We start from the raw sequence: 9,508 nt of genomic DNA on the forward strand, positions 1-9,508 counted from the left end.
TGCTGAGGCACCATAAGACCTTGTGCTATCTCTTCTTTGGGCACTAATCTAATCCCCTCTTTTCAGATCTCCTGCTCTGCGTTTATTATTGCAGTTATGACCAGAGTTTTTCAAGTTTTTACACGGTCACGCTGGTCTGTGGCAGGTCTGTGGCTATTTTATTCGGTTTGCGGGGCAGTGTGCACGCAAATTTGTGTTCCTGAGAGCTAGATTACCACCTGGACTCACGGGTCTCACAGGTCCCGGCTCCTCCTCACGTCGCAACCCGGCTTAGCCCAGTTCTCAGGGATCTATACTCTACAAGGGCGAGGTCGCCGCCTGGACTCACGGGTCCCACAGGCCCCGGTCACCTCACTCCTCGCTCCTCTCGTTAGGTGTTTTGTTGACTCGGCGCTCGCAGCCGCTCACAGCCGCTCCGCTCCAGCAGCCGGCTTCACCTTCGCCCTCTAGCACCCACAGCACGTCGGGGACACGGGTCACGCAGTACGGGTCACGCAGTACGGCAGCAACAGAGTCAGTACGGCAGCAACAGAGTCTGGCAGCAGTGTTCTGTATTGTCTGGAGTTTGCGAAGTAAGGATTTGTTTATGCCGGCGTTGTTTCTGCTATCATATTTGAAATTGCTAGTTTCTTAAACACCCCATCAAACAAAATCTCTAAAAGGAACACCTAATACTGTGATTGGAACAAGGCTATTAGTAAGCAGCTTACATTGCCATTCATTGGTCAACAATCATCCATATCCCAAGATGCAGAGGCAGCTTCAAAAGGATATAATGAATGGCTCAGTGAGACCATCTCTGAAGTAGTCCCAGTAAGGACGCTCAAAGCAGGTAGAAAAAGGATCACATCCCCTTGGTTTTCTGAGGCACTTTGGCAGGAAAAACAAAATTTCAGGAAACCTGAGAGAAAATGGAGGTCACAATATAGTGATCTAGATAACGAAATCTACAAATGCTCTCTGTCTAAATATAAAAAAGTATTCATAAAAGACAGACTACCTGTTTTACTCAAAAGATAGACAATGCTAAAAACCACACGCCCCGACAACAAAGAAGGTAACTGAAGACAAGCCTTTTAATATTCACTGACCCACTATTTTAGGGAGAAAGTAGACCTAATTCATACAGAATTTGTCGCCAGCAGCAATATAAACTCTAGGGTTAATATTACCAACTCATGCAACCCCAAGGAAGGAGACCTCCAACAGTCATCACTTTCTGAGTTTGCATCAGTAACGTCTGATCAGGGAGCGGAGTTAATTAGGTCCACCAAATCTGGGTCACACCACAAGTGATAAAATGACCCCTGATCTTATTTCTATCAATCTTACTGCTATTTTTATTTCTCTGTTCGTGACTGGACTTTTTCCATCACTATGGAAAAAGGCTTCAGTCCTTCCCCTATTAATAAAGCTCAGTCTCAATTCTGAGGATCCAATAAATTATAGACCCATATCCAGAATACCGTTTCCAGCAAAAATAATAGAAAATAATCATGAACTAACTTCTGATGGCCTTTATCCAAAATAACCACCTTATGGACCCCACACAGTTCGGTTTCAAACCAGGCCACAGCATTGAGACAGCATTCATCAAATCCACTCAGGAGATCGGGGCCGCGCTGGATAGTGGAGGAACGGTGGCTCTTATCCTCCTCGATCAGTCGGCCTTATTTTATACGGTTGACCAATCTGTCTTAATTGACCGGTTGAGGCACATAGGTATAACGAGTAAGGCTTTAGCCTTATTTAAATCTTTTGTCGAAAGAAGAGAACAAACAAGGGCTGTAGATCCATTTGTATCAAAACCTTTTACTCTTCCCAGCGGGGTCCCACAGGGGTCCTTGCACAGCCCTACGCTATTTGATCTCTATGTAACAGAATTAGCATCCTTGATCATGTCTTTAGACTCTCCTTCACAGCCTACGCAGATGACACACAAATTGTGCTATCAGCATTGAACAACATCCATACAATCTGAGCCAACTTTCATGACTGCATGTGTGCAATCACCTGCTGGATGAGCAGGCATTGTTTCAAATTGAACTTGAGTAAGACCGAGGTCATTTTGTTCGGGAACAACCCCTGTTCTGGACACCCTCCTGCTGGCCGCAGGAGATGGGTGAGCTCCCAATGCCAGTCAAAAAGGCAAAAACATGGAAGCATAGTTGATGACAAACAACTATTCTATCCGAATAAACTTGGTGATTTCATCTTCCTTCTATACTCTAAAACCCATTAAGAAAATATTACCTTTCATTCCCACTAGTTCAAAGAAAACAGTTATTACCACATTGGTCTTATCAAAAATGGACTATTGTAACGGTTAGTACCTAGGCTTACAAGAGTAATATCTGAATAGACCGCAAACTTTGAAGTATGTGGCTGCCAGGCTTCTCCTGGGAATTCTCGAATTTCAATCCCTCCTTGGCCATTAAGGTTCGTCACTGGTTGACGGCCCGAGACCATATACAATTTAAGGCACTTTGCCTGGTTTTCAAGGCACTTCATGATTCTGGTCCTCTTTTTTGAGGCACCTTTAAGCGGTATCAGCATAACAAACGTTTGCAATCTCAGCGACCCAAAAACGTTGCAGTACCCAGATTTAGGAAAACAGTGAGTGGGGAGGATGCAGTTTCATCCTTCAAGCCACCAGATGCTGGAACTCACTTCCACTCCATATCAAATCTGCTCCTACACGGCTGGCTTTCCGAAAGCAATTAAAAACATGGATTTTTAACAATTAAATTAAACAGGGTTCCTTCAGTTTTGTTTCATCCGCTAGCAGCAAGACACCTCATTGTAATCGACCGCTTTAAAAAACTGATATCATAACATTTTTAAGACTTAAGCATAAATAACTTGTTGCACTTCGGCATAAAAAAGGCAAAATTGAAGAACTAGTTATGGTTATCTAATATAGAGTAATTTGTGTAGGCCACAAAAATGACCTTGTGGAGAATGCATTTTGATTTTACAATGCTTGCCTTGTTAATATCTGAACATTTAGTGGCAGATTTATCATTCTTTCACGCAGCGCAACGCAACGCAACGCAACACAACTCAGAAGCCACCTTGCTGTCTGTGTAAAAGGCAGAAATGCTTGTATATAATAACATTATATGGCGCATTTCTAGCACGGACGCACTATTGTCTGCCCAGCGTCAACGCAAACACCCTTGTGTCATATTACAAGGACACCTGCTTTGTAGGCAGGATTGTTGTGTGGGAAGGGACACCTTCCTGCACAAACACAATCCTCCGAGGCAATATCCTCTTTCTAGGCGTGCTACAGAATGCAGCACATGTAGAAAGAGGAAAGAGGAAAAAACAAGGAGAAATAAAGATATTTCTCTTCATACACCTCACCTAGGAAGGCGTAGCATTTTGACGCATTCCCAGGTCTACCACTAGTACTACATCTGGTAATGCCCCAAACTCCATTGGTGGATATATGGGAACACCCACGCCCCACAATGGAACGCCTCCCTGCTGCAGAGTAACGCAAGGCAGCGATTTAGACAGTGTGTTACTCTAGTTTCTCAAGGCATGGAGGCTTGATAAACGCACTTAGGTTATGTTTCGCGCCTTGCACCCCCTTGCGTGAAGCAAGGGCGATGCACGACCTTGATAAATATGGGTTCCCATACAATGGGTTCTAGTACCTTACATGTCGCACGTCCTGAGAGGCGCCTGGCTCGTTCGCCATATGTGAATGTGCGAATGTCATGGACGCCACTGGCCGTACCGTCTAGAGTCATCCATCAAAGATGGCGATACGTGCTCAACTAAGCATGTTTCCAGGAGCTCCGCAGCTTCCAGTGGCCGGCCGGACAGTACCCAGATGCCCTCCTCTCCATCCAACACAAACGGGATCAGCCCAATGGAAAACGGTTTGAGAAGAATAACAGTCTGGATGGGAAGCCGCAGCCTCGACATGAACCATGGAAAACAAGCCCTATGGAGTGACTGCCAAACACATCGAAAACAAACTAATGGCTGAAAATAGTATCCCGCCACTGGATGGTTCCAGGCCCTTGTCCAACTCTTAATGCTGGCTCCTTGGAAAGAGCCAAGACGTGTTACAAATACGATGGGAAAGCACAAGTTTAGACATCGCCACACAAAACCACAAGTCCAGGCATTGCCATTCATACCCACAAGTCCAGGCATCGTCACACAGAACCACAAGTTCAGACATTGCCACACAGAGCCACAAATTAAAGAATCGCCACACAGAGCCACAAGTACAGGCATAGCCGTGCAGCTGCATTTTTTTAAAACATATTTTATTGATTTTCAATTTCCGTATACAGTCATGCATAATGTTCGCTTCTGATGTATACTGTGTTCCAACTACAAATAGTGTTACATTTTCCATCTGAAGTTTGAAATAACCATAATACATGTCAATTGCTCATAACGGATAATCTTAAAAATCCCTTGTGAATCCTCCCCCACCCCCCTAAGAACTGTGGTCACATTCTAAACGTATTAACAATACCGAGACATGTGTAAGCCATCAATGTCCTGATCATTTTGTTAAAATCATAACAGATCTTTGCAGTCCTTTAGATAAGTAGGCCTAGGCAGACAGGGGTACTGGCTACACGTACATAGCATACTTTAATCTGACATATCAATCTCCGCAGATTTCAACTCCTCCAACATAGCCACCCAATCCATTGCTACTGGCGTCTTTCGTAATCCTCGTGCCTCCTCTCTACGCACCGCAGCGCCCTCTGCACTACCCCATTTTAACACTTCCGCATTCCAGCTGTGCACCGCAGGAGATTTACCGGATTTCCATTGCATGGTGATAGTCCTGAGAGCTAGTAGCATTGCCAGGTCGATGAACCGATATTGCACCTTGTGTTTGGACCTGTGTTTGTGTAGCCCCAGCAAGCAATTCTCCACTGTATCGTGTACTACGTGATAAGCTGACCGTGCTACAGCCTCCCGTATCATAATGCAATAATCTAGCAGTTTGGGGCATGCCCACAACATATGTAATAGGCCCACCCCTGCTTCGTGACATCTAGGACAGGAATGTTGCGTCTGGGGGAACATTTTGTCCAGTTTTTCTGGGGTCAGATAGACGCGGTGGAGTACCATAGTTTGAATGAATTTAAATCTCGTGTTCCGGGATACCTTTCTGGGGTGTTCCAGTATCACTGCCCATTCTTTGTCCGACAATTCCCATCCTATCTCCCCCACCCAGAGAGCTCATAGGGGATCTAGGGACATCCTAGTGTGTGTGCCAATCCCTTGGTATAGCCAGCGGACCAGATGCCTCCCTCCTCCCATATAGTGTACCATCTTTACTAGCTCGTTTTGTTCAGGCTCCTGGCCATGTGGTGCCCAGTGGATCTTAATGTATTGTATCAGTGCAGCGTGTGTTAAAAATAAGTGTGGCGGAGCACCCGTCTCGTGTACAAAAGTGTCATGATCCAGCAGGTGCTTGTGGCTGAAAAGGTCCGCCACTGTAGAGACACCGCCTCCATCCAGGGCGTTATCTTGCGTTTAGTGAGGTTACCAGCGGTAAGTGGGATGCCCAATAATGGTATATTGCCCGCGTATGTGGAGGTTGTAGTAATATACCTCAGCGCCGCCTTCCAGCAGGCAATTGCAGTGTCCAACAGTGGAGGCAGGTCTCTTGGTGCTTTATGACCTGGCAGCAAGAGGGTATGCAGTGCACCTTTGTCAATGTCCATATCAGTGTACCCTATTTCATGGAGGTTACGTCCCACCGTCCAGTACGACAACCACTGCAACTGACAAGCGTAGTAATACGCCCGGAAGTTCGGAACTCCCAGCCCTCCTAATCTAGTGCCCACCTGAAGTTTTTTCAGACTAATGTGTCTGCGTCCCGCAGTGCTTAATTTGTAAAATATGAAGTGCAGGTGCTCTAGTTTTTTTAGGAGGACACACCTACTTCCCCGGCCTTCCCACTTCATCCGGTGGCCCCACCCGCTTCCTTTATTGGCTCCACCCACATCCACAAGCCTCAACACCTCAGAGCTGCTTCCTCACTCCTTGAGTTCCACAAGAAGCTGAAGACCTGGTTCTTCACATAAGCACCCCAGGGCCTCACATCTACATTCCTGCCAAAGTGCCTTGATACCCTCTCGGGTCTTTAGTGTGCTATACATATCAATATAACATAACTTAATATAAAATATAGAAAGCCTTTGACAATAACTTAAAAGTTAACTCAAATTAGAGAATATGTGTATATCTCAAAATGCAGCTTTAGGAAGATATAACCCTGGAAGAAACCAGATTTCCTAGAGTGCAAATGAGACTTCACCAGCAAACTATCCAGCATGGTCAATGACTTCTGATTAACGTGATCGACATTAGAATCTCATCTGAGTCAATCATGGAGTTGCTGCAGACTTTCAGCACTAGTATCAAAGATTGCCAGTAATTTATGAATTATTAATATTTTAAATATGAAGAAGAAGAAAACACTGAAACCTACAACACACCACCCTATAAAAAGCAAAACAATATATGGAAGTCCACTGAAAAACTCAAGCAGTTTGTGCCAGCAGAAGCAAAGTCTATACAAGTATATGTTGTACAGTGTAATGACATGGCCGTAAGTACCTAGCGCAGAAGTGAAAGAGCGTAAAACCAGTGGCTGCAGAGCAGCTAGTCAGTATAAGTCAAAAGAGACATTAATGGAGAGTTAGTTTGGGTACATAATGCTGCCACTGATGGAAGTGGTGAAACTGCTAACCTTGTCACAAGCACATGCACTGGTACACAAAGGCGGCCTCTCTCCTATCACACAACTCATTGCACTGGAGGGCCAGGGATTGTGCCCTGCAGTGAATACATGCTATGCTAAGCACACAGGCATCAATCTGGTCAACCGGGCAGTGCACAACCAACTGCCAGTGACCATGACCACGCAGCATACTCTATCATCATCCTGAGATCAACAGAAGACATGAAGTAACAAGAGGGACTACCAGCAATGGTACATATATCCAACTGTGGCACCGGCCCCAGCACCTCAACCACTTACTGATCCTTACATTTGTAGCCTGCACTCTTTTTGATCAGTTAAATCACATAACATTATTTTAATCCTTTAAAACAGAGACACTCCCAAAATGCCACCAAACGCAATCACTATTACTAACTAAAGGGAAAACATCTTTGTCGCACCCATTGTTAAAAAATGAGGGTATGCATCTTAGATTTGAGCATAATTCAGTTTACTTTCCATTTGGACAAAGTCCTGCCAAGATCAGACAGGATGATACCACAGCAATAAAAATGCACCATTCGTTTTTGAAAATTGCAAAAATCAGCAAATTAAGCATATTGCATAATCGATGCTAGACTTCAAAAGGGCACTACCGCCAGAGAAACATGTGAGTGATCGGACCAGACCTCTCTCTGTACGTGGGGTTCAACTCACAATAAGTGCTCTTCAAAGCAGGATCTAACTTTGTGAATCACCATGCAAGAGCTAATGTCAACAGAATAGCGTCAAGACTATAGTTAGGATTTTTTCCCTATGGCATTTCTGAAAATTCTATGTCTAATAACTTTGGCGTTTGTGGACGGAATCGGCTGAAATTTTCAGGAAAATGGCACATTTTGTTTCTGAGCAGCTCCTGGAAATTTGGGGGGGGTTCGTCAAGGGGGGTCCGAGAAAAAAGGGGGGTCCCAAAACGCGTTTTTCCCATGTTAATTTCCATAGGGCGGTTGGACTCACTTTTAGCCCGAACGGCTGAATGGATTTCCACGAAACTTGGCAAAATTGTAGGGACTGTTAGCCCGATGTGCCTTTGCTAGGTCTCAATATATGTGCTTCAGTGGATTTTGAGAAATTAACGTTTAAATCAAGATATATATCTGTAACAGCGCTCCGGGCAGCGATCCGGTTAGCGAACTTTTCGCGTATCGGAACTTTGCGAAGCGAAGCTGATTGGCTCTCCGGTGTCTGTCAACATTCTAAACAGTCCGGAGCGGCCGCCATCTTGTCTCTCGGTAGGATCGAGAGACAAGAGGAGGCCAAAACAAAGGGGGAAATGAAGGAAAGGGGGCAAGGTAGACCCCTTCTGACCCCCTAGGATTGATGAGGGGGATATTATAGAGCCACGCGGGGCCCCAAAAAAAAAAAAAAAATCCGATTTTTTCGCCGTAGAGACGCGTCTTGGTAAGCGAACCGGGCAGCTAACCGGGCAGCTAACCGGGAAGCTAACCGGCAGTGTAACGGGAGTCTGAGGAGTAGCTGATTGGCTGTCAACATTGTAAACAGTCCGGAGCGGCCGCCATCTTGTCTCTCGGTAGGATCGAGAGACAAGAGGAGACCAAAACAAAGGGGGAAATGAAGGAAAGAGGGCAAGGTAGACCCCTTCTGACCCCATAGGATTGATGAGGGGGATATTATAGAGCCACGCGGGGCCCCAAAAAAAAAAAAAAATCCGATTTTTTCGCCGTAGAGACGCGTCTTGGTAAGCGAACCGGGCAGCTAACCGGACAGCTAACCGGGAAGCTAACCGGCAGTGTAACGGGAGTCTGAGTAGTAGCTGATTGGCTGTCAACATTGTAAACAGTCCGGAGCGGCCGCCATCTTGTCTCTCGGTAGGATCGAGAGACAAGAGGTGGAAAAAAAAAAGGTGTAAATGAATGAAAGGGGTAAGGCAGACCCCTCCTGAACCCCTAGGATTGATGAGGGGGCTATTAAAGTTCCCTGCGGGGCAAAAGAAAAAAAAATTGCGATTTTTCGCGGTAAAGGTGCTTCCTGGTACGTTAACCGGGCAGCTAACCGGCAGCGTAACGGGAGTCCGACATATTGTGTTTTTTGAACGTTTGTGATATGTGCACGTGTGGATTTTGTCTAATTAAGGTTAAAAAAATATATATATATCTTTAAGCGTGTTCTGGCGCGCTTACGTTTTGGGTTTGGTTTGCGCTGCAGAGACGATACGTCACGGTTATGCGATGCATCATGAGGCGTCTCACGGGCTACGTGATACGTCACTTAATAAAGAATATATTTTACAGCTATAGATATTAGCTTTTAAAAAACCAATGAAATTCACAGAAAAAACCATAGGTTATAGACCATATATAGTTAGGAATTTGCATTTACAAAACCTTGAAAATTCACTGAAAAAACCATAGGTTATAGACCATATATAGTTAGGGATTAGCATTTAAAAAACCTTATTTTATTTGCACAAAACCATTGAAATTCCATATATAGTTAGTTGCACTAACTATATATCGCGGACCCGCAATCCACTGCTAATGATGTCACATATTACATCATTCATGACATGGTCAGTGACATCACTGATGACATCTCAAATGACATCACTGATGACATCACTGATGACATCTCAAATGACATCACTGATGACATCACTGACATCTCATTTGACATTACTGATTACATCACTGATGATATCATTTATGTGATAATACATCTTCAGACTCTAATATAACCTTAGATACACTCAGTGTAAACAGGCACTCACAG

This window comes from Lissotriton vulgaris, chromosome 6 (genome assembly GCF_964263255.1).
Source record: "Lissotriton vulgaris chromosome 6, aLisVul1.2, whole genome shotgun sequence".
Taxonomy (NCBI): Eukaryota; Metazoa; Chordata; class Amphibia; order Caudata; family Salamandridae; genus Lissotriton; species Lissotriton vulgaris.